The sequence below is a fragment of the Stegostoma tigrinum genome, chromosome 17 (genome assembly GCF_030684315.1).
Source record: "Stegostoma tigrinum isolate sSteTig4 chromosome 17, sSteTig4.hap1, whole genome shotgun sequence".
Lineage (NCBI taxonomy): Eukaryota > Metazoa > Chordata > Chondrichthyes > Orectolobiformes > Stegostomatidae > Stegostoma > Stegostoma tigrinum.
Genome location: NC_081370.1, coordinates 5709765 through 5737619, shown reverse-complemented (window position 1 = coordinate 5737619; position 27855 = coordinate 5709765). Strand labels below are relative to the sequence as shown.

General features: G+C 44.0%; 1 long non-coding RNA gene across 1 annotated transcript in view; it reads right to left on the bottom strand.

The window, feature by feature from the left end:
• The window catches only part of LOC125459447 (uncharacterized), an 84813-nt gene extending 57560 nt beyond the window's left edge, over positions 1 to 27253 (bottom strand). The window contains exon 1 of the long non-coding RNA XR_007249025.2: positions 27069 to 27253. This is a non-coding gene — a long non-coding RNA (uncharacterized LOC125459447). The remainder of the gene's footprint in view (positions 1 to 27068) is intronic.
• Positions 27254 to 27855: the final 602 nt, after the last annotated feature.

Here is a 27855-nt window from a genome sequence, read left to right as displayed (position 1 = left end):
CACCCGATGCCATGAACGCTTTCTTCATATTCCTAATAAAGGAATACTCCATGTGGGATCACCACTTATTTCAATGACTCTAAAATGTTGTCATCCACATCAAACTGAAGCAAGTCAAACTTACCTTGACCTTACTGTGTTCATTATTCCTGAATGAAACTAATTAACATTTTAATTAATCCATCCATATATTGTCGATACACAATCACTGTTCAACAATGGTGTAATTAAGTAACTCTGTGCTCACTACACTCATCATTAGACTGAAGTTTCTTGTGACCAGCTCAATACCCTTACGTTTGTCACCTTGCCCTTTTAAAGTTTCCCTGTTGGTATCCCTTCAAAAGCTTCTTAGTTCCCTTTCGGAAAATTTACCACATATTGACACTTTGAATCACATTCTGAAACACCCATAAATAATTAAAAACCAAAAGAACTGCGGATGCTGTAAATCAGAAACATAAACAAAAGTTGCTGGAGAAGCTCAGCAGGTCTGGCAGCATTTGTGAAGAGAAACTTTTGTTTTTGTACCTGTAACTTCTGTTTTTGTTCCGGTAAATAATCCCGAGTATTCCTGGCTCTTCTGCAATAAGTAATCCATTTAAGTCGCCCACCAGATCTGTCAAAAAAGTCTCTATCTTCATTTCAATTGTAGCTTCTGAGTCCCAATGCAAAAGCATGTCCCTTTCTAACAATCCAACACCAGCAGTCTATCCGGCATGAGGCATTCTAGTCCACCCCAACCATTTGAAAGTAAACACTAATCATGTAATTTGCAAATAACATCTCTGCAATGTTGGATAGAATCATTTGTTCTATATTCATTACAGTTTGATCGTATGCATGTCATAAATTATGCTCCATATAAAATTTGTCTATAAATGTCAGTATGTTATAATAAACCTTCCTCAGTTTCCAGCCAATGGGCCTCCAGCTCTGAAAATACTTTGCACCTGATCCTGATGTTGGTAGGAGGTGACAGTACCAAGATAGAGTTGGCACAACGTTTTATCGGCAGAATCACAAAACCTCCTGAGGTCAACCACCCTTACCCCAGCCTCTAGCCATGATGACAGCAGGGAAGGCCATGTCTGCCTCAAACCCCACCACACTCCCCTGGCCCGAACACTCACTATATTCCAGGCTTAGCCTGGCTTCTCTGTTCCCAGACAAACATTTTACGGGACCTCACTCCCCAGCACAGCATTCCACACACAAGTGCTGCAGCTAACACGGAGACCCTCAAAACCATCCCCAAGACCCAAAGAGAGAGCAGTAGACTTAACCTGGCTCAGGGGGCACCGCCTTAACCCGGCTCTGAGAGCACCGCCTTAAACCGGCTCTGGGGCCACCGCCTTAAACCAGCTCTGGGGGCACCGCCTTAACCCGGCTCTGGGGGCACCACCTTAACCCGGCTCAGGGGGCACCGCCTTAATCTGGCTCTGGGAGCACCGCCTTAACCCGGCTCTGAGAGAACCACCTTAAACTGGCTCTGGGGGCACCACCTTAACCTGGGTCTGAGAGCACCCCTTAACCCGGCTCTGGGGGCACCACCTTAACCCGGCTCTGGGGGCACCGCCTTAACCTGGCTCTGGGGGTACCACCTTTCACCTGGCTCTGAGAGCACTGCCTTAACCTGGCTCTAGGAGCACCACCTTAACCTGGCTCTGGGAGCACCGCCTTAACCTGGCTCTGTGGGCACCGCCTTTCACGTGGCTCTGAGAGCACTGCCTTAACCTGGCTGTGGGGGCACCGCCTTAACCTGGCTCCGGGGGGCACCGCCTTAACCTGGCTATAGGAGCACCACCTTAACCTGGCTCTGGGAGCACCGCCTTAACCCGGCTCTGGGAGCACTGCCTTAACCCGGCTCTGGGGGCACCGCCTTAACCCGGCTCTGGGAGCACTGCCTTAACCCGGCTCTGGGGGCACCGCCTTAACCCGGCTCTGGGAGGACCGCCTTAACCTGGCTCTGGGAGGACCCAAGCATCGCAAATGGCTGCCCGCTGTACACATTTCCACCACTAGCCAAACATTCTGACTGCATGTAACCTCATCCATTCATTCATTTTATACCCATTAACATTTTACAAATCCTTTTAAAAGCCTTAGGATTGCTTTCGACTTGGAGACAGATGCTGATTCTAACAGGCTCGTGGCCAATTGAGGATGGTGGGCTGCCTTATGACAAGGTTGTACTTTGTTTTCTCTTTGATTAAAAAAAAACTTTATCTTTATATTCAGTTTTTATTTCTGTTGGTCATAAGGGTTAGATTCTTATTTATTGTTCACACCCACAAGTTGCTCAGACTCCCAGGAACCACTCAGATAGTCATTGTCCAGCTCATGTCACCATCCCACAAACCAATCAGCTATTCGTTGTTGGCCGAATCTCACTTTGTCACCATCCCCTGGTGCCACGATCTACAAACGGACTCCCCCACTGCTTGAACAATGCAACAGTGTAATCACAACTTACAATGAGTTGCAGTAACTCGCACTTTAAAAGTGTAGTAATTCCTTCCATAATCCCTAATTTTAAAACAGTCTTTTTTCTATTACTGAGATAACAAAATGTGGAGCTGGATGAACACAGCAGGCCAAGCAACACCTTAGGAGCACAAAAGCTGATGTTTCGGGCCTAGACCCTTCATCAGAAAAGGGGGAGGGGGGAAAGGATTCTGAAATAAATAGGGAGAGAGGGGGAGGCGGATCAAAGGTGGAGAGAGGAGAAGATAGGTGGAGAGGAGACAGACAAGTTAAAGAGGCGGGGATGGACCCTGTAGAGGTGAGTATAGGTGGGGAGGTAGGGAGGGGATAGGCCAGTCCAGGAAGGATGGACAGGTCACCTGGCAAGATGAGGTTAGTAGGTAGGAAATGGAGGTGGGACAAGGGGGTAGGTGAGAGGAAGAACAGGTTAGGGAGGCAGGGGCAAGCTGTCTGGTTTTGGGATGCTGTGGGGGGAGGGGAGATTTTGAAGCTGGTGAAATCCTCATTTATGCCATTGGGCTCCAGGGTTCCCAAGCGGAATATGAGTTGCTGTTACTGCAACCTTCGAGTGGCACCATTATGGCACTGCAGGAGGCCCATGATGGACATGTCGTCTAAAGAATGGGAGGGGGAGGTGAAATGATTCGCGAGTGGGAGGTGCAGTTGTTTAGTGCGAACCGAGCAGAGGTGTTCTGCAAAGCAGTCCCCAAGCCTCCGTTGGTTTCCCCAATGTAGAGGAGGCTACAACAGGTACAGTGGATACAGTATACCACATTGGCAGATGTGCAGTTGAACATCTGCTTGATGTGGAAAGTGGGGCCTGGGATGGGGGTGAGGGAGGAGGTGTAGCACTTCCTATGGTTGCAGGGGAAAGTGCCGGGTGTGGTGGGGTTGGACGTGAGTGTGGGGCGGACAAGGGAATCATGGAGTGAGTGGTCCCTCCGGAAAGCAGACAAGGGTGGGGAGGGAAAAATATCTTTGGTAGTGGAGTCGGATTGTAGATGGCAGAAGTGTCGGAGCATGACGCATTGGATGGTACATGAGGACAAGGGGGATTCTCTTTTGGTGGTTATTGTGGGGACAGGGTGTCAGAGATGAGTTGCGGGAAATGCGGGAGACATGGTCGAGGGCGTTCTCAACCACTGCAGGACGGAAGTTGTGGTCCTTGAGAAACAAGGACATCTGAGATGTACTGGAGTGGAATGCTTCATTCTGGGAGCAGATGCGGCAGAGGCGAAGGAATTGGGAATGGGGGATGGAATTTTTTGCAGGACGGTGGGTGGGAGGAGGTATATTCTAGGTAGCTGTGGGAGCTGGCGGGCTTGAAATGGATATCGGCTTCTAGGTGGTTGCCTGAGATGGAGACAGCGAGGTCCAGGATGGTGAGGGTTGTGTTGGAGATGGCCCAGGTGAACTTGAGTTTGGGGTGGAAGGCGTTGGTGAAGTGGATGAACTGCTCCCAAGAGGAGCTCACCTCTTCCCCTTCCCCACTTCTGATGAAGGGTCTCAGCCCAAAACGTCAGCTTTTCTGCTCCTAAGATGCTGCTTGGCCTGTTTTGTTCATCCAGCTCTACACTTTGTTATCTCGGATTCTCCAGCATCTGCAGTTCCTACTATGTCTTTTCCCGTTACAGACCACAATCAAAAATGCAGGGAAAAAGAAAGCTTACATTGTTTACACAGGGTCTACTCTGATAAGCTCCTTCATTTTCTTGTAGGATTCAACAGGATCACCTCCCATTCTACTAAATCCCAGACAGCAGAGGCTAACATACAAAGCCTTTCGACACAGAACAGCACTCTCCTCCTTGGAACTAACCTCGTGGACGTTTGCTGTAACAGCTCCACTGAAATTGTTTTAAGCAGAAGTAAACACAAAGTGCTGAAGATGTTAGAGAGCTGAAATGGAAAAGGAAAGTACTAAAGATACTCAGCAGCGCGCATCCATAGAGAGAAAAACATCTGGAGATGCTGGAGATGTAAAACAATAACAGAATTACTGGAGAACCTCAAGAAGACTGGCAGCATTTGTGAGAAGACAGTAGAGTTAACATTTCGAGTCTAATGACTCTTCATCAAGAGCAATTTCTTTTTTTGTTTGTGATGTCTGCACATGTTCACTGCAAATGCTCTCCAAGAGAGCAAATGTACATGCATGTCCAATAATAGGCTGATGTTCAAAAATTAAAATAAAATTCCTGTTTTGCAAAGCACTTCTTTTAGTTACAAAACATACTCCTTTTAGGTATTTCTCACTGTTTTAAGATATGTGTGTTACAAAACTGTTTTTTAGGTATTTATCACTGTTCTAAGATATATGTGTTGCAAAACATGCTTTCTTTTTAGGTATTTCTCACTGTTTTAAGATATTTATGAGAGATGTTGCCGCTACTGCACAAGTGTGAGATACCACAACATTAAGATACTTCACCAGATTGTAAATGGTCACTTGAAAGTATAGAATCTTGCTGGAAAGAGACATGTTACTTTCTCCATCACTCTCATTAGGACACATGAAGAATTCCAAATTTCAAGCAATTACGATTTATGCTACAGGAGAAAAGGGTGCTGAATGATTGGCATGTCAACTCTGATTGGCCAATGTACTGCCGTAGAGAATTGATGGGGACCTACAGGCTCTGCAGTGTTGCTGAGTAATTCAGAAAGGTGTAAAGCTTGAACAGATTCCTTTCATGTGCAGAGAACGTATCCTTGTGTAGAGGGTCTCCTGTACTTTACATTGTGATGATTTGAAATTTGCCATTCTTATAATTTGTCCCGATGAGGGCCAGACAAAAGTATCAGCAACTTGCCCCACTTATTGGCAATCGTCAGCATTCTAAAGAAAGCTACTTACAACATTCAAAAAATAAATAACATCCCATTCTCCCACTGTTGACAGATTGTTTAAAAAAATCCAGGATCCAAACCTGGATCTGCATCTTTACCAAACACTAATCAGTTGTTCCATGAGCCATACCCTGTCTTTGCACAAAATTTTGTTGAAATCCATTTATTAGTTCATGAGATAAATCGTTAGCATGAAGGCCTATCTTCTCAACCTCATTACTCACCCAAGTCATAGTAACTATCAGGTTAAGCTCACCACCAGTTGTCTCTTACTAATGAGAGAACAGTCGACAGTTCTCTGACACTATGGTGGCTTGCGTACTGTTTACAGGCGAGTAACTTTCAAGCAAACTCTTTCAATGGTGGAGATAAGTATTCAAATAAATTTGTCAAACTAGGCCCGAAGCATCAGCTTTTGTGCTCCTGGGATGCTGCTGGGCCTGCTGTGTTCATCCTGCCTCACATTTTGTTATCCTCTTTTTATCTGACTCCTTTCTTCCTGTTCCCTAGATGACTTTCTTGTAATTGAAAATGGAGTATCACCATACTAGAGAAACAAAGATGTCTTAATTCCTAGAATAGAGAAGGACAATGTGTGAGGTCTCTGGGACTGAGTATTCACATGACTGAATAACTCCTCATATAACTTTTTCACATGACAGTTAATTTTGATACTTCACTAGACAGCAATGACATTCATCACTGATTCACAAACACCACTTCCACAATTTGTCCTGCTGAGAACCTTGATAGATCCACCTCAAAAAGCATAGCATCACTGCACACTGTTTCACCCTCAAGAGGTTATTAACAGGTCAGAGCGATCTCCTGTTCAGGATCATCTGGAAATGCCCTTCCCAATTGGAAATGGAATAGAATGGGGATGGAGGAGGGGGGTGTGGTGTGGAGGCAACCTCATGCCATTTTGCCAACTCCTGTGAAGCTGGTCCCTTGCAGGAGATTGTGTCTTTAACATTGGAAGCAAAAGATGGTGGAAAAGATTATTTACGAAATCTGTTCCATTCTCCCACAGCATGATGATGTGAAATTGGTCTTTGGGCAACAGCAAAAGAATGGCAAATTATTTAACAATCTGCCTGATTTCCACTTCACAATTTCACCACAACGCATTGTTAATACAATGGCAGCCTCTCAAGCCAACCGGCCTCAGGTTGTTTTGGAAGGTGTTCAAATTGGTGGTTTACGCTAGCCACAGAATCAGGAGGATACTGAACTGACTAATGATGCCCTTCATCGATGAGGATATGTGAATCAATGTACTTATGGGATTCTGGGTGTTTGGTCTTTATTGGTGGTAGCTGCTGTGGAATTAATTTCTTTCTGCGCATAGCCGTCACTGTGGGCTACAACATCACATGGAAAACTGCAATTTGTTGTCCTGGGCTGATTCTTCTTTAAGTCTCACTAGGTTTCCTGGTCACACAGAACACTGTAATTAACCATTCAATAACATCATGCTATTGCAATGTGTGTCAAAGTGGACTTCTACTACAGACAGCTGGCTTAGAAAATGCTTTCCAAGGATAACCTCTGCTGCTTTAAAAGAATAAGAGAATTCTGTGCTCAACCTCAAGCACTTTACTGAGAATATCAAACTTCTGGGTTGACTTCTACTTGGTTTTAGGTGATGTTTAAGAATCTAGGTTGCTAATTCTCCAGGATGGTTTAGAGTTGCCAGGGATCAAAGATTAATCTGGACACCATAATGAACAACAATAATAATACTGACACATAGCATTGTTTGTACTCTGTTTATTTCTTCTGGTTATAACGATACTGGAGATCGGTGAAAAGGTGTTTGACTGAGCATAACAGTTTGAAGGCATAGGTCTTGTGGTGAAGCCATAACTTGGGATCTTCAAAGAGGTGACTAATGAGGAAGTAGATGCTTTGGTGTCAATTTACCAAAATTCTCTAGAATCAGCAAAGATTCCATCAGACTATAAGGTAGCAAATATAATCCCTCTATTCAAAATGGGACAGAAACCAAAAGAAAACAGGAAGCTAAGGATCAGTTTGCTTGATGCCTATCAGAGGGAAGGTGTTAGAACTGATCATTGAAGAGTATATCGCTGCAGTGTAGTAAAACTCAAGGAAAGCAGGAAGAGTCAGCATAGTTTTGTGAAAAGGAAGTCATGTTTAACCAATTTATTGGGCTTTGTTGAAGAAGTGGCATGCTGTCAATAAAGGGGAGTTTACAGATGTACTCGGATTTGCAGAAGATACTGGAAGGGTGCTATATCAAAGTTTATAGCAGAAAACAAAAGCTCATTGACAGCGGGTAACATATTAGCTTGGATAGAAAACTGGTGGGCTGACAGAAAACAGTGTGCGTAAATGGATCTTTGGTTAATTAGGATGTGACAAGTGGAGTACTGCCAGGAGTCTGTGCAAGGTCCTCAACATTTTACATCAATTTTGTGGAGGTGCCGGCATTGGACTGGGGTAGACAAGGTTGGAAGTCGCACAAGACCAGGCTTTGGACCAACAGGTTTATTTGGAATCATAAGCGCTTGGAGCGCTGCTCCTTCATCAGGTGACGTGTCACTTCACCTAACAGAGGAACAACACTCTGAAAGCTTGTGATTTCAAATAAACCTGTTGGACCATCACCTGGTGTCATGTGACTTCTGACCTTTTACATCAATGACTAAGAAGAGGGGTGTGAAGGAATGTTAATTAAATTTTCAAGGCACAAAGATCATTAGAAAGCAGTTGTGAAGAAGACATAAGGAGTTCACTGAAGGATAGACATTGGTGGAGTGAGTGAGCAAAAATCTAGCATATTTAGTATCGTGTGGGCAAATCTGAAGTTGTTCACTTTGGCAAAAATAATATATAAAAAGAACTCATATTTCTTGAGTGGAGAACGACTACAGAATTTCAAAGTGCAAAGGATCTACATGTTCCAAAGCATGAAAGAAAAAGGTTGACATGCAGGTACAGCATCAGAAGGCAAATGGAATGCTATCCTTGATTACAAGAGGAATTGAAAATAAAAGTAAGGATGTTATGCTTCAGTTGAAAACTATGTACAATTTTGGTTTCCTTATTTAAGAGAGAATGTTAATGCAATTGAAGGCAGTTTAGAGAAGGTTTACTAAATTTATCCCTGGAATGAGTAGATTCTCTAATGGGGATAGGTTGGACAGGCTGGACAGTGGAGTTCGTTAAAAAGAACAAACTTGTAAGATACAATTTGTAGTCAATTATTATGATTGAATTGTTTGATGAAGTAATCAAGAAGGTTTACGCAAGGAATGTAACACATTGCTTAATGACTCAATCCTGCAATTCTAGGTCCTTTTCACTTCATCAAGGCCTGTCACACCTTCATCTCATGGACATTCAGTCTTAGCAAATTGTATTGATGAGTTTTCTTTTCAGCTCATATGGCCCTTTTCTTTGGTTGCCCTCATCTATTCTAATTTTGAAATGCACAAATTTTGACTCCCACAGATGTGCAATGGCTAGAACAAGCAGGGTTTACACCTGGAAATGTGAACCACAGTGTGGAACTAAGACAAGATATAAAATTTGTTCATTAATGGGACTTGGGACTCTGAGTGGTCTTAAGCAGTGCAAAACAAGAACAGAACTGGTCTACACCTGAATACAAGCATCACCACGATCAAGTCATCTATCACTATTGCAGATGTCTGTGGATCTGCTCAGTGTTTCCTGCTTTTCTATTTCTGCTTTTGATACTGAAGTTGCAATATCGAATTGATGTAAGTCAAATATCTTCGAGTAATCCAGGTGCTCCACTAGTACGCCACCCATACCCTCCATGTAGTTTTGCAATCACTGTGCTAGTTGATGCGTTTTTTTTAGGCAACCATTGTTTACTTACATCAATCCCTCAAACTACCAAATCAAATGTGATTTTTTTTCTCTCTAATTTGTCCTAGAAAAGTGCCGGGATGGTGGGGCTAGTGGGGAGTGTGGAGAGGTCAAGAAAGTCATGGGGAGAGGGGTCCCTCTTTTATCTTTCCCTTTCTGTTATTCAGAGAGGACACATTAGGAGACAGTGTGAAGGGGATACCATCAATATGTTACTTTGCTGGATTATTTACATTTGATAAACCAACTGCTCTGGCAAATTCCTTGTTGTTTGTCTCTGTCTGTCTTTAGAATGTCCACAATGTTGTGTGATGAAAGTCAAGATTAGATATGGCTACAGGAAAACAGAAGCCAAACAATAAGCAAAAGGAAGCAGAGATTTTGGAAGAATTGTAATAACACCCATACCTACACTGGCCCTATCCCCCACCACTTCCTCCATTTTATTGATGACTGTATCGGAGCTGCCTCGTGCTCCCACGACGAGCTCGTACAGTTCATCCACTTCACTAATACCTCCCACCCCAACCTTAAGTTCACCTGGACCATCTCCAATACCTCCCTCTCCTTCCTGGACCTCTCTGTCTCCATCTCAGGCAACCAGTATCTATTTTAAGTCCACTGACTCCCACAGCTACCTAGAATACACCTCCTCCCACCCACCTTCCTGCAAGAATGCCATCCCCTATTCCCAATTCCTTCGCATTCCACTCCCAGACATTCCAGATGTCCTCGTTTTCAAGGACCGCAATTTCCCCTCTACAGTGGTCAAAAACGCCCTCGACCGTGTCTCTCACGTTTCCCGCAACTCATCCCTCACATCCCTATCCCACAATAAAAACAAAGACAGAATCCCCCTCGGCCTCACGTACCACCTCACAACCTCCGGATTCAACGCATCATACTCCAACACCTCTGCCAGCTGTGATCTGACCCCACCACCAAGGACATTTTTCCCTCCCTGCCCTTATCTGCCGTCCAGAGGGACCCCTCTCTCCATGACTCTCTTGTCCTCTCCACACTCCCCACTACCCCGGCACTTTTCCCTGCAACCGCACAAATTGCTACACCTGCCCCCTCGCTCCCATCCCAGGCACCAAGAAAACCTTCCACATTAAACAGATGTTCACATGCACATCTGCTAGTGTGGTATATTATATCCGCTGGTCCCGATGTACATCCTGCTGTGGCCTCCTCTACACTGGGGAACACCTATGCTCGGTTCATGACAAACAGCTGCATCTCCCTGTCACGAACCACTTCAACTCCCCCTCCCACTCCTTGGACAACATGTCCATCCTGGGCCTCCTGCAGTGCCACAATGATGCCACCCAAAGGCTGCAGGAGTAGCAACTCATGCTCCGCTTGGGAACTCTGCAGCCCAATGGTATCAATGTGGACTTCACAAGCTTCAAAATCTCCCCACCCCCGACCTGAATCCAAAACCAGCCCAGCTTGTACCCGCCTCCTTGGCCTGTCCATCTTTTCTCCCACCTATCCACTCCTCCCACCTCACTGACCAACCCCCACCCCGACCTCCTACCTATCAACCTCATCCCCGCCTCCTTGACCCATCCCTCTTCTCTCTACCTATCTGCTCCTTTACTCACCTTCCATCATCGCCTCCCCTCCTCTATTTATTCAAGAGTCACCTTCTCCTTCCCCATTTCTGAAGAAGGGTCGAGGCCCAAAACGTCAGCCTTCCTGCTCCTCTGATGCTGCTTAGCCTGCTGTGTTCATCTGGCTCTGTTATCTCAGACTCTCTAGCATCAGCAGTTCCTACCATCTCTAATAAAACCCTTGTCACATATAGAACCTGGTGAGAGTCAGGTCTGGACTTTCTATGAGGTTTAAAAAAAAAGCACAAAATAAATGATGATAAAGATGGAAAATAGTTTAAAGCTGCCTTTTCCAGCATCTTTTCTTTCTTCACTGAGATCTATCAATGCTGGGGGGGTTGGTACATTCCAGAGATCGAGACCATTTGGTTACGGATAGTGCTCAGGCAGTTGTGACCTGAAGAAAAGAATAATCAATTATTGTCTCTGGACAGAAAACCAATAACTATTCCACCAGATCATAGAAAACATGAGTATGTCTGATACAGCAAAAAGTACTCTTAAGAAATGGCAAGCCATACAAGACGAACATACAGCAACACATGGCAGCATTACAGAGTTAGGTTTCACAAGCAGACAAAATGGTAAAGTGATAAATCAAAAGTGTAATTCAAATACAGGGGAATACAGTCAAGGAAACCACAATTTGTAGATGGAAATTGTGTTCACACCAAATCGTCTCTATCAAGACCAAAGTAGATCAAGCAATTGCTCAGTACTGATGGTTAACTGTTGCATGGCAACATAAAGTGGAACACGAGATGCTTGACCACAAGTAGAACAGAATATTTTGAGATTAGCAATTTTGAACATACATTTCCACTTGCAGCGTTGGTCATCCCAGTCACTGAGGTGACCAAAGTTAGAAATCACACCACAACAAGTTATAGTCCAACAGGTTGATTTGAAATCACAAGCTTTCACAGTGTAGCTCCTTCATCAGGTGATCAAGTAAAACTACAATTTCAAGCTTGTAAATCTGTACCACCATCAATAACTTCAAGCTTCAAAGCACTATTGCTGTACTTAGAGAAAACAGACGTTTAACTTTAAGAACTGACTGGCATATACAACATATGTACATACGTCTGTTGCTTATGATGATTTAATTTCAAATAAAGTCCTAATGTTGTGTTCAATTATTGAAATGCTGGATGCATGTCTCCCTGTGCTGTGTGTACATCAGTTACAGAGAAACAGGAACCAAATATTAAGTATGAGAACGCAGACATTTTAAAAGTATTGTGTAAAGTTCCTGTTCACACATAAAAATCTGGTGAGAGTCATATCTGCATACCTCCAAGGTACAAAACACAACACCAATATTCTGTCTTCAAGTATGATTAACAGACCCTGTTGACATAAAATCTTAAAGTCCAGAAAGAGATCATTTGGCCTATTGTACCATCAAGCTATCCAATTGATTATACAACCATTGTCTTTCCCCATAGTTTGATTCTTTTTCATTTATCGAGCATATGTTCACGTTTCCTTTTGAAAGTTCGTTTTACATTTGGGTTGTACTATGATCGCAAGGTCAGTGTGTCCTGCCTATCTCCTCACAGTCTCCAGTGCAAGAACTGGGTATCTAACATTTTTAGAGGACATATGCGCAAAATATAAACATGGTTAATTGCACAGAACTTTTATTTTCTTCGCAGACCTCACCAGTGGCTTTTAAACAAAATAGTAAAGAATCAACAATATAAAATGTTAAGATCCAAGATCTCTTTCACTGTTCCCTTTTTAACTTTAGTGGGCTCCTGGAATCACTTATCTCTATCAGTCTGTTCCATAATGGTAAGAATAATCCAAATTTTCTAATCCTGCTTTCATAATACATGTGAAATAATGTCTAGTCTGGAAGGCTGTAATTAATCATGATAAATGTTGATAAATATAATTCATAAACCATGACAGCCAATTCAGGCAGGTTATGAGATAGTAGGAACTGCAGATGCTGGAGAATCTGAGATATACAAGGTGTAGAGCTGGATGAACACAGCAGGCCAAGCAGCATCAGAGGAGCAGGAAAGCTGACATTTCGGACCTAGACCCTTCTTCAGAAATAGACAGTACTCAAAGCATCTGCTATACACTGCCAGCTGGGGCAGTGAATGCTGATTCTCTGCTTTTCTTTCTGAAGAAGAGTCTAGGCCCAAAACGTCAGGCTTCCTGCTCCTCTGATGCTGCTTGGCCCACTGCGTTCATCCAGCTCTACACCTTGTTATCTCAGGCAGCTTATGAATTATCAGCATGAATGCAAGGTTGAATCACAGCTTCATTAGTCCCTCCATCATTTGTTTCAGTTGACTACTTTAACAGCACTATGGCTTCCCAGATAGGCTTAAGGGCCATGGCCTACCTACTTTAGAAGCAGCATAGAATTACAGACATTGGATAGAGGTCTACAAAGTATTAAAGGGCTGGGTGGCATGCCTATTGATAAATTATTCCCATTTAACTGCCTGGGGGGCAGCAGAGACAGGTGTTAAACTAATAAGTGCAGCAACAGACAGTACTCAAATCCACTTCACCAACACCTTCCACCCCAACCTTCAGTTCACCTGGGCCATCTCCAACACATCCCTCACCTTCCTGGACCTCTCAGTCTCCATCTCAGGCAACCAGCTTGTAACTGATGTCCATTTCAAGCCCACCGACTCCCACAGCTACCTAGAATACACCTCCTCCCACCCACCCTCCTGCAAAAACTCCATCCCCTATTCCCAATTCCTCCGCCTCCGCCGCATCTGCTCCCACGATAAGACATTCCACTCCCGCACATCCCAGATGTCCAAGTTCTTTAAGGACCGCAACTTCCCCCCCACGGTGATTGAGAACGCCCTTGACCGCGTCTCCCGCATTTCCCGCGACACATCCCTCACACCCCGCCCCCGCCACAACCGCCCCAAGAGGATCCCCCTCGTTCTCACACACCACCCTACCAACCTCCGGATACAACGCATTATCCTCCGACACTTCCGCCATTTACAATCCGACCCCACCACCCAAGACATTTTTCCATCCCCACCCCTGTCTGCTTTCCGGAGAGACCACTCTCTCCGTGACTCCCTTGTTCGCTCCACACTGCCCTCCAACCCCACCACACCCGGCACCTTCCCCTGCAACCGCAGGAAATGCTACACTTGTCCCCACACCTCCTCCCTCACCCCCATCCCAGGCCCCAAGATGACATTCCACATTAAGCAGAGGTTCACCTGCACATCTGCCAATGTGGTATACTGCATCCACTGTACCCGGTGCGGCTTTCTCTACATTGGGGAAACCAAGCGGAGGCTTGGGGACCGCTTTGCAGAACACCTCCGCTCAGTTCGCAACAAACAACTGCACCTCCCAGTCGCAAACCATTTCCACTCCCCCTCCCATTCTCTTGATGACATGTCCATCATGGGCCTCCTGCACTGCCACAATGATGCCACCCGAAGGTTGCAGGAACAGCAACTCATATTCCGCCTGGGAACCCTGCAGCCATATGGTATCAATGTGGACTTCACCAGTTTCAAAATCTCCCCTTCCCCCACTGCATCCCTAAACCAGCCCAGTTCATCCCCTCCCCCCACTGCACCACACAACCAGCCCAGCTCTTCCCCCCCACCCACTGCATCCCAAAACCAGTCCAACCTGTCTCTGCCTCCCTAACCGGTTCTTCCTCTCACCCATCCCTTCCTCCCACCCCCAGCCGCACCCCCAGCTACCTACTAACCTCATCCCACCTCCTTGACCTGTCCGTCTTCCCTGGACTGACCTATCCCCTCCCTACCTCCCCACCTACACCCTCTCCACCTATCTTCTTTGCTCTCCATCTTCGGTCCGCCTCCCCCTCTCTCCCTATTTATTCCAGTTCCCTCCCCCCATCCCCCTCTCTGATGAAGGGTCTAGGCCCGAAACGTCAGCTTTTGTGCTCCTGAGATGCTGCTTGGCCTGCTGTGTTCATCCAGCCTCACATTTTATCATCCAGTACTCAAAGCCTCTGGAATACACTGCCAGCTGGGGGAGTGAATGCTGATTCTCTGTTTTTCTTTAAGAAGGAGCTTCACTAGGGCAGAGATTGTATCATTTGGAGATGTGTATCTACAGATAGTACATGGTCTGTGGGATTTCCTGCACTGATTTTGATCACCTCAGAGAGTCGCAGAAGAATTAAGCAGAATATTTTAACTTGCGTTGATCATGAGGTCGTATGCACTGGTTTGGCCTTGCCTGGTAGTTACATTGGCCCCAGGAATGGGAGTGAGGAAACTGTGTCTAGATTGCTACGCAACACGGTTCTGGAGATCTGTGCCTTAATCCCGAGAGCATGTACAGCTTCAATTGTTTGCTAGAGTATTCTGGGCTTTTTGTCTCACATTAATGTGCACATACGCTTATAGCCTTTTCTCAAAAATTGAAAAGCAGCACTTTTAGACTTAGCCATCATCTAATTTGAGTGCAGAATATATGTCTCTTAAAGTCTCTACCCTGAAAAGATTTCTCAGAAATAGTTAAAATGCACAATCTTATAAACACAAAATGCCAAATAAATGTTGCTTAGGCTGCACAAAATTAGTTGATCTCTAAAATTATACTCGAACAAAGGAATCAGTTCTTTCTTTCCCCAAAGGAAAAATCAGTTGCTATATAAACTAAATAAGATGGATGCTGGAAAACAAAGAAAATGCTGGAGAAATTCAACACCTCTGGAAGAGAGAAATGGAGTTAATGCCTCAAGTTCAAGATGATTGTTCTTCAAAAGTAGTTACATCCGAACATACAAAATAACCAAGCGTAGAAGTAGGCCGTTTGGCCCCTCAAGCTGTTCTGATATTCAACAAGATCACAGCTGATCTGTTTCAAATTCCACATTGCCATCTATCCCCAAAAACCCTTGATTCCCTTGTCTGGCAAGAATCAATCTCCTTAGGCCATAAAAGTATTCAATGGCAGCAATTCTACTGCTTTCTGAGACTGGGAGTCCCAAAGTCACACTACCCTCAGTGAAACCTTGGTAAGCATCAATTTGCTTTTAACATAAAAACAAAAAACATTAACGCTATTACATGGTTCAAACTGAAAAGGTTTGTGTTGACCTCAGCAATATGGCCACGGACATCTTCAAAACAAATATCATTGGAATGAGATCAGAGATAATGGGAACTGCAGATACTGGAGAATCCGAGATAACAAAGTGTAGAGCTGGATGAACACAGCAGGCCAAGCAGCATCTTAGGAGCACAAAAGCTGACGTTTCAGGCCTAGACCCTTCATCAGAAAAGGGGGATAGGGACAGGGTTCTGAAATAAATAGGGAGATAGGGGGAGGCAGATTGAAGATGGATACAGGAGAAGATAGGTGGGAGTATAGGTGGGGAGGTAGGGAGGGGAAAGGTCAGTCCGAGGAGGACAGACAGGTCAAGGAGGCGGGATGAGTTTGGAGGTACGAAATGGGGGTGCAGCTTGAGGTGGGAGGAGGGGATAGGTGGAAAGTGTTGGTGAAGTGGATGAACTGTTCAAGCTCCTCATGGGAGCACGAGGCGGGGCTGATACAGTTATCGATGTAACGGAGGATGAGGTGGGGTTTAGAGCCAGTGTAGGTGCGGAAGAGGGACTGTTCCACGTAACCTACAAAGAGACAGGCATAGCTTGGGCCCATGCGGGTACCCATGGCCACCCCCTTTGTCTGTAGGACGTGGGAGGAATCGAAAGAGAAGTTATTGAGGGTGAGGACGAGTTCGGCTAGGCGGATGAGAGTGTCGGTGGAGGGGGGCTGGTTGGGTCAGCGGGACAGGAAGAAGCGGAGGGCCTTTAGGCCATCTGCATGGAGAATGCAGGTGTATCGGGACTGGACCTCCATTGTGAAAATGAGGTGTTGGGGACCGGGAAATTGGAAGTTCTGGAGGAGGTGGAGGGCATGGGTGGTGTCACAGATGTAGGTAGAGACTTCCTGGACCAAGGGAGAGAAAATGGAGTCCAGTTTGGTGGAGATGAGTTCAATGGGGCAGGAGCAGGCGGAGACAATGGGTCGACCAGGGCAGGCAGGTTTGTGGATTTTGGGAAGGAAATAGAAGCAGGCAGTGCTGGGTTAGGGAACAATGAGTTTGAAGGCTGTGGGTGGGAGGTCACCTGAGGTGATGAGGTTATGGATGGAATGGGAGATGATGGTTTGGTGCTCAGGGGTGCGGTCATGATCCAGGGGGCAGTAGGACGAGGTGTCGGAGAGTTGCCGCCTGGCCTCAGTAATGTAGAGGTCAGTGCGCCATACTATTACTGCACCTCCATTGTCTGCAGGTTTTATGGTGAGGTTGGGATTGGAGCAGAGGGAGCGGAGGGTGGCATGTTCTGCAGGGGAGAGGTTGGAGTGGGTGAGAGGGTTGATGGAGAGGTTGAGGCGATTGATATCTCAACGGCAGTTGGAGATGAAGTGGTCGAGGGAGGATAGGAGGCGTGGGGGTGGCATCCAGGAGGAGAGCTTGTGTTGGAGGTGGGTGAAGGGGTCAGTGGAGGGAGGGTTGGGCTCACGGTTCGAGAAGTAAGCGTGGAGGCAAGGGCGGTGGAAAAACTGCTCAATGTCCAAACATGACTGGTATTTGTTGATGTGTGGGTGGAGGGAGACAAAGGTGAGTCCCTTGCCGAGGACTGACTGTTCGTTCTCAGTCAGGGGGAGGTCTGGGGGGGGTCCTCATTCTTCAAGGACTGCAACTGCCCCCTCGCAGTGGTTGAGAACACCCTTGACCATGTCTCCCGCATTTCGTGCAACACATCCCTCACACCCTGTCCCCGCAATAACCACCAGAGAATCCCCCTCGCCCTCACATACCACCCCACCAACCTCTGATTACAACGCATCATCCTCCGACACTTCCGCCATCTACAATCCGACCACACCACCCAAGACATTTTTCCATCCCCACCCTCGTCTGCCTTCCGGAGAGACCACTCTCTCCGTGACTCCCTTCTCCGCTCCATACTCCCCTCCAACCCCACCACACCCGGCACTTTCCCCTGCAACCGCAGGAAGTGCTACACTTGCCCCCACACCCCCAGCCCACGCCCCAAGATGCCTTTCCACATCAGGCAAATGTTCACCTGCACATCTGCCAACGTGGTATATCGGCTGTACCCAGTGTGGCTTCCTCTACGTTGGGGAAACCAAACAGAGGTTTGGGGACCGTGTTGCAAAACACCCACACTCAGTTAGCAATAAACAACTGCACATCCCAGTCGCGAACCATTTCAACTCCCCCTCGCATTCCTCAGACATGTCCATCCTGGACCTCCTGCAGTGCCACAATGAATCCACCCCACGGTTGCAGGAACAGTAACTCAAAGTCTGCTTGGAAATCCTGCAGCCCAATGCTATCAATGTGGATTTCACAAGCTTCAAAATGTCCCTACCCCCACTGCATCCCAAAACCAGCCCAGCTCATCCCCGCCTCTCTAACCTGTTCTTCGTCTCACCAATCCCCTCCTCCCACCTCAAGCCGCACCTCCATTTCCTACCTACTAACCTCATCCCACCCCCTTGACCTGTCCATCCTCCCCGAACTGACCTATCCCCTCCCTACCTCCCCACCTATACTCTCCTCTCCACCTGTCTTCCCCTCTATCCATCTTTGATCTGCCTCCCCCTCTCCCTTTTCTGATGAAGGGTCTAGACCCGAAATGTCACTGCTTCCATGAAGTGCTCCTGAGATGTTGCTTGGCCTGCTGTGCTCATCCAGCTCCACACTTTGTTATTGGAATGCGAGTTTTGTTACCTATTATTGGAATGCAGGTGTTTCAAACAAGCAGGCATTGAGTGCACATTCCTTCCTGCTCTGGGCCCGTAACTGTTCAATCAGATTGTTGAAACAGCCTGCTCGGCCAGTCAGCAGGCAGTTAAAAGTCGGACACATTGACACCAGACCGAGTAAGCATGCTCACCACTACTTTCTCAAGGGCAATGAATGCTGATCTCTCCAGCCACACTCTGTCCTTAGAATTACAGGTGGAGTATCATTAGTGCTCTTTTGCATCAACTGAAATCAACATTTAGCGCAAGACTTGGATTACTATTGTTTCAGTTTTCTGAACGAGAGCTATTTGTTGTTGGCAGAATGAAGTAAGCCTTAATCTGCTTTCTTGGAACTGTCGTACATTGATGGCAGTTTTCTGCTTCAGAGTGTCTACTGTCAAATTGAGGGCTCTGACCCACATTGTTTTGGAGGAGGAAGCACGCTGCACTATAACCTATAATAAAGTTCTTTAATACTAAGTCCATCTCAGATCCAGTAACAGAGCACTGACCATGATGTAAACACGGGAACCTTTCAGGTATGATTAGCTCAGAGGCAGTAGGGTCAATGTTTACTTTCAATACCAGTCAATCTCTGCTCAACTCCCATTTCCTATCTTAAATTGGGCTCCGTTGATATAGTTAAATGAAAAATTGTGTGGATTTTTAAATTGAAAGGCTGATCAATGCTTGTAGTATAAATGAAAATTGATTCTGTGGACTTCATCTTCTAACCATTATAGCTACTATAAACTGGTCTAATCCCATCCGTGTGCATCTATGTTGAGGACAAAAACTAACACAGGACAAATGCCTGCCAATCAAAATGGAAACTTTAATCAGGGCCAATACACAAGTTTTCAAATGAGCAGGATTGGACTTCTTTTAAAAAGAAATTATTATTCCATAAATATTTGCGGTGCCTTTAAAAATTTAACCGCATAGAAAAAAAAATCTTAAATACTAACAGATACATTCTTTATTCTGCTCTGGGACAGAAGTCAACATCATGTGTTTGCAGAAACACAATTATGTGTTGGACTTGTTTCTAAGTAAAGCCTTGGAAAACTACAGTCAAGGCATTCATGAAGAATGTTTAGTAGTTTTAATGTGGGAAAGCCCTCTTGCGTTAATTTCAAGGATCACGGTTCATTTTACTAACTGGAAAATCCGTGACATCACATATAGCAACATTTTCAGTTGAAAAGTAATAGTATTTCTTCTGTAGCCACCAAATTAACTCAGTGTTTCCTGGCACAATTGGTGTAGTGTTTCTCAAGAATCAATGAGTTACTCGAGCTGACTGCTATTTGTGCCCCAGAAAGCCAAAAGGTCTTTCACCAGCTGGATGAATTAAAGAAAACAATTATGTAATTGCACTCGGCAAAGGAAATAAAACAAAGCATAGTGGCCTGCTTTCAGATCCTGATGGAGTGGTGAGAAAAGTAGGTTACTGAGAGTGCTCTCCAGTGAAACTCTCTCTTCCAGAAATCAGCATTCCAAAACAGCAAAAAATAATCCTCACAGCTGTGTGTGGGTATGAAGTGAAAAACATGTTAGCAGGGTACAAGGATTTCCATTTGGATATTAGAATCATCATGACAGAATTCCTATCGTGTGGAGGCAGGTCATTCAGCCCATCAACCCCACACTACCCCTCCAAAGAGCATCCAACCCAGACTCAACCCCCCTACCCTAAAACTCCGCGTTTCCTGTGGCTAATCCACCTAACCTAGACATAGGACGCTATGGATGATTTAGCATGGATAATCCACCTTATACTGCATATCTTTGGACTGCAGAAGGAAACCGGGGCACCCGGAGAAAACAGACAGAGGGGAGAATGCGCAAACTCCACACAGACATTGCTAATCACTGAGCTAGCATACCACCCAGGATCTACTGAAGAGCTAAACAAGGAAATCAGTGGCAATCATTAATGATTGCTTTACACTTTCTGTATGGAAAGTAAAGCACCACAGCTTTGAGTCTGAAACTTTAAACGTTTAATAGACTATACAAGATGGAGCAAGTCCTCTGTTCAAAGCTATTAAACAAAGCTTAAACTTTGTGGCGTCCATTAAATGATTTCCTGGTACCCACAAAATATATCACCCATAGATTTTCCTTAAGAATCTGAAAACATAGTGTTTTGGCAGTACAAAACTGAGTATTGCTAGAAAATAAAACAGATTTTATCAAAACTTTTCACCTTGTACTTGTCTGGACTATTCATAACAATTCAACTCAACAAAAGTGCGACTTGCTGAGTCATTTTCAGGGCAATTCTCTGACCGGAGTCAAATTGCCTGGTTTAAAATTTAAACAAAGCCTGGAATAAACTGTCAATCTTCATTACCTGTTACAGTCGCCATGACAACAGCTCTATCAAACAGATTCCACTTGCCTCTCGTCTCAGGTGGTTTAAATGTTGGTTTTCTCCTTGATTTGGTTTCCTTTCAAATTGTCCAAATGATTGCAAGATGAAAAGCTTCAACAAAATTTTGCTTTGTTCAGAAATATACTGAATATACGTACAATCAGAAATTCCTATTAAACATCAAATGTTTAGGATTTAATAGGATTTTTATTAGGTTGAAAGTTCCAAACTTTTGTGTTTAGAAGAATAGAGAGCAGTTCTTGAATATCAAGTATATAGTGTAACATGATGTGGTACGGTACACTGGGTGTATGGATGTTTGGAATTACAACATACTGTGGTGCACTACAGCACTGCAAAGTTTCCTGTGGTTTAGTGTGATGTACTATGGCACTGCGGTGTTGTTTATAATAATTCTTGCACAATAAATTATGTTGCACTGCATCATTTTGTTTTCCAAACATTCAGATAAAAATGTGTTAGTCGACGAAAGTGGTATATATGATGGTTTTCCTTTGAGGCAGCACCATTGTCTAAGCATAACTTTAGCTACAGCCTAAGGGAACAATGGAAATGGCTGTTTCTACATTCACTGGGGCATCAAAGGGGCCTTCATGGCTGAGGAAACTTGACCTTGGTCATAAATATGATAAGGTGCCTTCACAGGGGAGGTATGATACACCAAGCCCGAAAAGTCTGGTGCATGTTTGTGCATAAATGTCAGGTTCAATGACAGGAACTGGAAATGCTTTTATTTGCCTCTGGAAAAATATTTACCTTTAGGAATCGCTCGAAGAGGCCTCTCCCACCCGCTCGCAAGCAGAGCTTGGTGCAACTAATTGGGCACTGAATTCATTCCTGGGCCTGTTCTTGAAGATTGCATCATATAGCGGTGCAGACATGGGACAAGGTAGTGACCTGGAAATCATCTGATCAGCAGGTTCCCGACCCTGATTGGAAAGCCCCTCAATCTCATAGAAACATTTCACTTGTCTCAATTAATAAATCTGCTAGTCCGCCGCATTTTAATAAATGAGCTCAATGAGGATGCACATAAGAATTTAACACAAGAGGAATTAAAATGACTGTAAGTTGTGCACTGAACGCAGCTCTCTCAGCAGAAACTGGGCAGGCAGGCAGTTAAAATGGATGCACCTACTTAGCTCCACATATCCCTTGGAAAATCAGCTCCAAGGATTTCGATTGTAACCAAAGTCCTGTGCTGCAGAAGAACAGACATCTCCATAGGAAAACCGAGACCTAATCTATCCAAGTCCTCTTACACCATGCCACTGTTGCTGTCCTGCAACCTCTCATGACTGAACTGACATTACTGGAAGCTGCAGTCTCAGATTCACAGAGGTAGTCTGACGGAATCACAGAATTATTTTTCATACAATCCCTACAGTGTGGAAACAAGTCCTTCGACCAACAAGTCCACACCGCCCCTCAGAGCATAACACCCACCCCTCTATAACCCACCTAATCTTCGCATTCCTGGACACTATGGGCAATTTAGCATGGCCATTCCACCCGAACCTGCACATCTTTGGACTGTGGAAGGAAACCGGAGCACCCAGAGGAAACCCACACAGACACAGGGAGAATGCGCAAACTCCACACAGACTGTCGCCCGAGGATGGAATCAAACCCAGGTCCCTGGTGATGTGAGGCAGCAGTGCTAACTGCTGAGCCACTATGCCTCCTTAAACAAATTTATTTCCCCGCCTAATGGCAATTGTATCTTCCACCAGATTTGAGCAAGAGACCAATGTAGCCTATGCAGATAAGTCCCCAAGTGAAACATACTGGAACTCAGTGAAACCTCTATTATTTTCTGTTCATGAACATGGTGGCATATATTTGGTCACCTACAGATCTAAGTTAAAACCTTAAAAGACACCTCATCAGAAACAGCGGTCATTTAAGTTTGTTCTTCGAACTTCTAGCCCACAGACACTTGGCTGAGGATTGGTTCAGTTGTCTATATGTTTGAAACATCGCAGCACAAATTAAATGCCAGGCTTGCTAGCAGTTTGGAACACCCTTAGGTGTAATGTAAACCCAATTCTATTTCTTTCATTCAGGGTCAAGATTTGGTCTTAAATGGGGATAAAGAACAAGATTAGCTGTTAAAATGTGCGCACATCTCTTTGCAGAAACCAACTAGCAGCACTGAGAAGTTTCCCACTGCATCACAGTAGAGAAGTGAGGACTGGCCTTAATCATCAATGTGAAGTCTTATCAAGTAACTGTTTACTGGAAATGTTGCACAATACTAGACGGAGGTGATCTCAGCTATATTACTTCATATCCCCTGCACAACAACCAATAGTACAACGGATTACTTCAGAGTTTGGAATTGAATATAGCGTTACATTTTAAACCATTTGGCTCAAATGCATTAGACATCAGGACATTAGAATGTAGACTCAAGGCCAACAAACACAGATCATGAACTTTGCCCACAGGAATACAACATCTTAAAAAGGAACAAGTTGGCCTGTTAAGCAGATTTACACATTATTCTTTTCTAAACTCGGTTTATAACTGGTGCTTGGAATCATATTTACCATAGAACCTGAATTAAAGTCACTATTTTCAACAGAGAACATCTTAATGGCATCATTATTACAAGTCATGATCTTCAAAATGTCTATGCAAAGTGAAAACCATATCTTTCAATATAAAACATACTTCCTGTAAAGTACCAGGGCAGAAATATAATATAATTATTTGTTTAGAGAATAAGCCTATCCATTTATTGCCTTGGCATTACAAACAGTTGTACCCAAAGCATATTCATCACTCATCCACATTGATGTGAAGAAAAGAAAATAGCTACGTAGTGTTTGGCAAACTCAACATTTTCATTACAAAGCTCTCCTAAATGAACCTTCCACTCACAATATCTATTAACATAATAAGCAAGATTGGGGGCAAGCTTCTTAAAGAAAGAAAATGCTGCTTTGAGAAAACAAGTGAGTTTCCTGCAGCAAGGAAAGATAGCGCTGGGGATACAAAACAATAATTGAAGGGCTGGAATTCTGAAAATTGCAACTGTTTTTTTCCCTTTGCGAAATTCCATCATTGATCTAAATCTTAATAGACCAAAGATAGGGGTTCATTTTAAACAAACATTAGTTGAGATAGCAGAGGTGATTGTCCGATATGCCAGTTTTACCCCAACTTCATTTCATTAATTTTAATAGTGATTAAATTTGGGTGAGTTGCACAAAGTGTCAAATATAATTTCCTCAGTTTGTTGATAAATGTTTGGTTTTGATTGCCTCCACAGTCTCATGCTCACTTCAAATTTGTATGTCCTCACCACAAACTTTCACACCTCATATTGATAATTAAATAAAGAATGTGATGCAGAATATTTGGCAAATTAATGAAACATACTATAAATGTGAACACAGTCAGAAGCTTCTAGTAATTCAATTGCCATAGTAAGTATCATTTGTGAAGTGAAACCCAGTAGATTACTCATTTATTAAAGTGAAAATTCTGGAGGAGGCTCACTTGCTTCAGTTTCCCTGCTGTTTTTAGTTTATCAGTGTCCCTTACTGTTCGTTGTCCTGCAAGTTTGTGAATTCATCTCAAAACTCGAGCTGTATCAATATCTTGTCTCACAATTTGTGATTCTCTTGAAGTCCAACTCCCACACTCTTCAACTAAAGAAAAAACCTTTCCCAAGCACGGATTTTACCATACAGCATTACAGTCAATGAATCCTCTTGGAGTGTAGCACTGGTGATGTAATAAAACAAGCAGGGCAGTCAATTTGCACATAGCATGGCCCAATCATGAGCAATGCGATAACTGGCTAAAACAACCCTAAATCTTCTACAGACTAGTGTCATGGAATCTTTCATATCAGTCCAGTCATAAACCATTGGCTGCAGAGGTACAGATTCAGATAGAGGCAGAAGTAGCTACTCTGGTTTGGTTTTCCTTGTCCCTAATCCAAGGCCACTAAGATCAACCATTATGTTCCCACAGTCAACTAATTACGGTCAGCTACTTCAACAGAAAGCAGAGTTTTATCTGGGACCTTTCTTGCTAATGCCCAACTCAACACCATAAATATATATACACATATACACAGAGTCATAGAGTGATACTTCACAGGAACAGACCCTTCGGTCCAACCAGTGCATGCCGAATACAATCCTAAACTAACTAATCCCACTTGCCTGCTCCTGGCCAAAATCCCTCCAAACCTCTCCATTTGTGTACATATTTAAATGTATTTTAAACATTGTACCCACATCCGCCACGGAAGTTCATTCCACACATGAACCACTCTGTGGAAAAAAATTCCATATCCGGCAACATCCTGGTAAATCTCTTTTGAACCCTCTCCAGCTTAATAATATCCTTCCTATAACTGCGCAACCAGAACTGGACACAGTATTCCAGAGAGGCCTGTCCAATGTCCTGTATAATCTCATATGACTTCCCAATCTCTATATTCAAAGGACTGAGCAATGAAAGCAAACATTCCAAATGCCTTTTTAACCACCCTGTCTGTGAGAGATGCAAACTTCAGAGAATTATGTTCCTAAACCCCTACGTCCCTCTGTTCTACAACACTTACCCAAGGCCCTACCATTAATTGCATAAGCCCTACCCTTGCTGCTTGTACCAGAATACAACACCTCGCATTTATCCAGAATGAACTCCATCTGCCATTTTTAAGCCCATTGATCCATTTGGTTCAGATTCTTTTGCAATCATAGAAAACCTTCTTCACTGTCTACAATAGCACCAATTTTGGTGTCGTCTGCAAACTTACTAACTGTGCCTTCAATATTCTCCTCCAAATTTTTTAATATGATAAACAGAAGTGGATCCAGAACCAATCCCTGTGGAACACTACTGGTGACAAGCCTCCAGTCTGAAAAGCAACCCACCACCACCACAGTCTCCTGACATGAAGCCAATTATGAATCCAATAGGCAAGCTCATCCTGAATTCCATGAGACTCACCTTTACTAATTAGTCTACCATGTGGAACCTTGTCGAAGGCTTTCCTAAAGTTCAAGTAAACAACATCTACTGTACTGCCCTCATCAATCTTGTCGGTAACTTCCTCAAAAGACTTTACCAATTATGTAAGACACTATTTTTCTTGCACAAAACCATGTCGACTATTCTGCATCAATTCTGGCCTCTTTAAATGTCCGTAAATCCTATCTTTTATAATCAACTCCAACAACTTACCCACAGCTGAAGTCAGACTCATAGGTCTATAATTCCCCAGTTTCTCCTTGCAACCTTTCTTAAATTGGGAAAACCATTTGCTTGAATCCATTTTGTACATAGAGAAAAAACATCCCCTTGTGAGTAATCACTCAGTCGCCCATTCAGGAATTAATCAAGCTGAACAGTTTTTGCCTGCAGTGTGGACACAGGTTCTTCAGCCCAACAAGTCCACACCATCCTTCCAAACAGGATCCCACCCAGACCCATTCCCCTACTCTTTGCCTTTAGGCCTGCATTTTCCATTTCAAGTCCACCTAACTTACACACCCTGGACACTTCAGGCTATTTAGCACCGCCAATCCACCTAACCTGCAAATCTCTGGGCTGTGGAAGGAAACCGGAGCACCAGGAGGAAGCCCACGAAGACACGGAGAATGTGCAAACTCCATGCAGACAGTTGCCCGAAGGTGGAAGCAAACCCAGGTCTCTGGTGCTGTGAGGCAACAGTGCTAACCACTGAGTCCTGACTTAGTATCCCGCTGCTCTGAAGCATCGTTATGTTGCACTGAAAGAAAATAGTGATCTGACAGCAATGGATTCTTTAATTCATGAAAAGTTTAAACTACGCTCTGCCAGTATTCCTAAAGACTATAGTTTGTCAGACAGCACAGTAACCATGCTTCAATCAATTCAAACTACGTAGTTCAGTTATAATGCTGATAACAAAATACACCCAGTTTAAATGTTTGATATATCCATACCCTGTTATAACATATTTTGGAAAACTGGAAACGTTGCCAGTTTAATTTGCCAGAGTAACCCAACAAATATGCCAATCGAGACTAAAGCAAGAAATAAAAAGGCACAGAAATACAACCAACCTGTTGCAATTGTAGAGAACAATGATGGGAAGTGACACATGACCTGAAGTGTTAACTCTGCTTTCTCTCCACAGATGTTGCCAGATCTGTTAAGTTCTTCCAGAAATTTGTTTGTTTTTCTGTTTTCCAGCATCCACAGTTCTATAGTTTTTTGGACCCTCATTTAACGAAATTCCACATTCAGAAAGGATTTATTTAAAATAAAAGATCAGGATAATCTCACTTAAATACATCAGACTCTTGGGGAAGATGACTAATCTTGTATTTACCATTTACTCAAGTAGACGTAAGTACAAAGCAACTCATAATTCTGCAGTTTAGAACCTCTCTCACCAGTGACAAAGTTTGGCAGTTGTGATAAAAGATCATTGGCCTTTGTTCCTCTCTCCACGGATGCTGCCTGGCCTGCTGAGCGTTTTCAGTTCTTATTATAGTCCCAGCAATGTTCTGATTCATTTCCTCTCATTTTACGATTAGACAGCAAATCAGATTTGACAAGTGTTATGTATCAGCAAGGAAGCAGTGCAGTTAAGATAACTAAGGAGCAAGCAATTCTGAATCACCATGTTTACTTTCTCAGGCACAATGAACTTTTCAGCACAGCAATTTCCACATCTTTCTTTCACACTGCTAGCAAACAGTAATTAAAACAGAAACAATTTGCATTTAAATAATGCCTTTCATGACTCAGCATGTTCCTAAACATTTCACAGCCAATGAGTTGTGGTCAGTGTTGTAATGGGTGAATAAGATAACGGTGAAATAATCATCTTCTGTAGTGTTACTA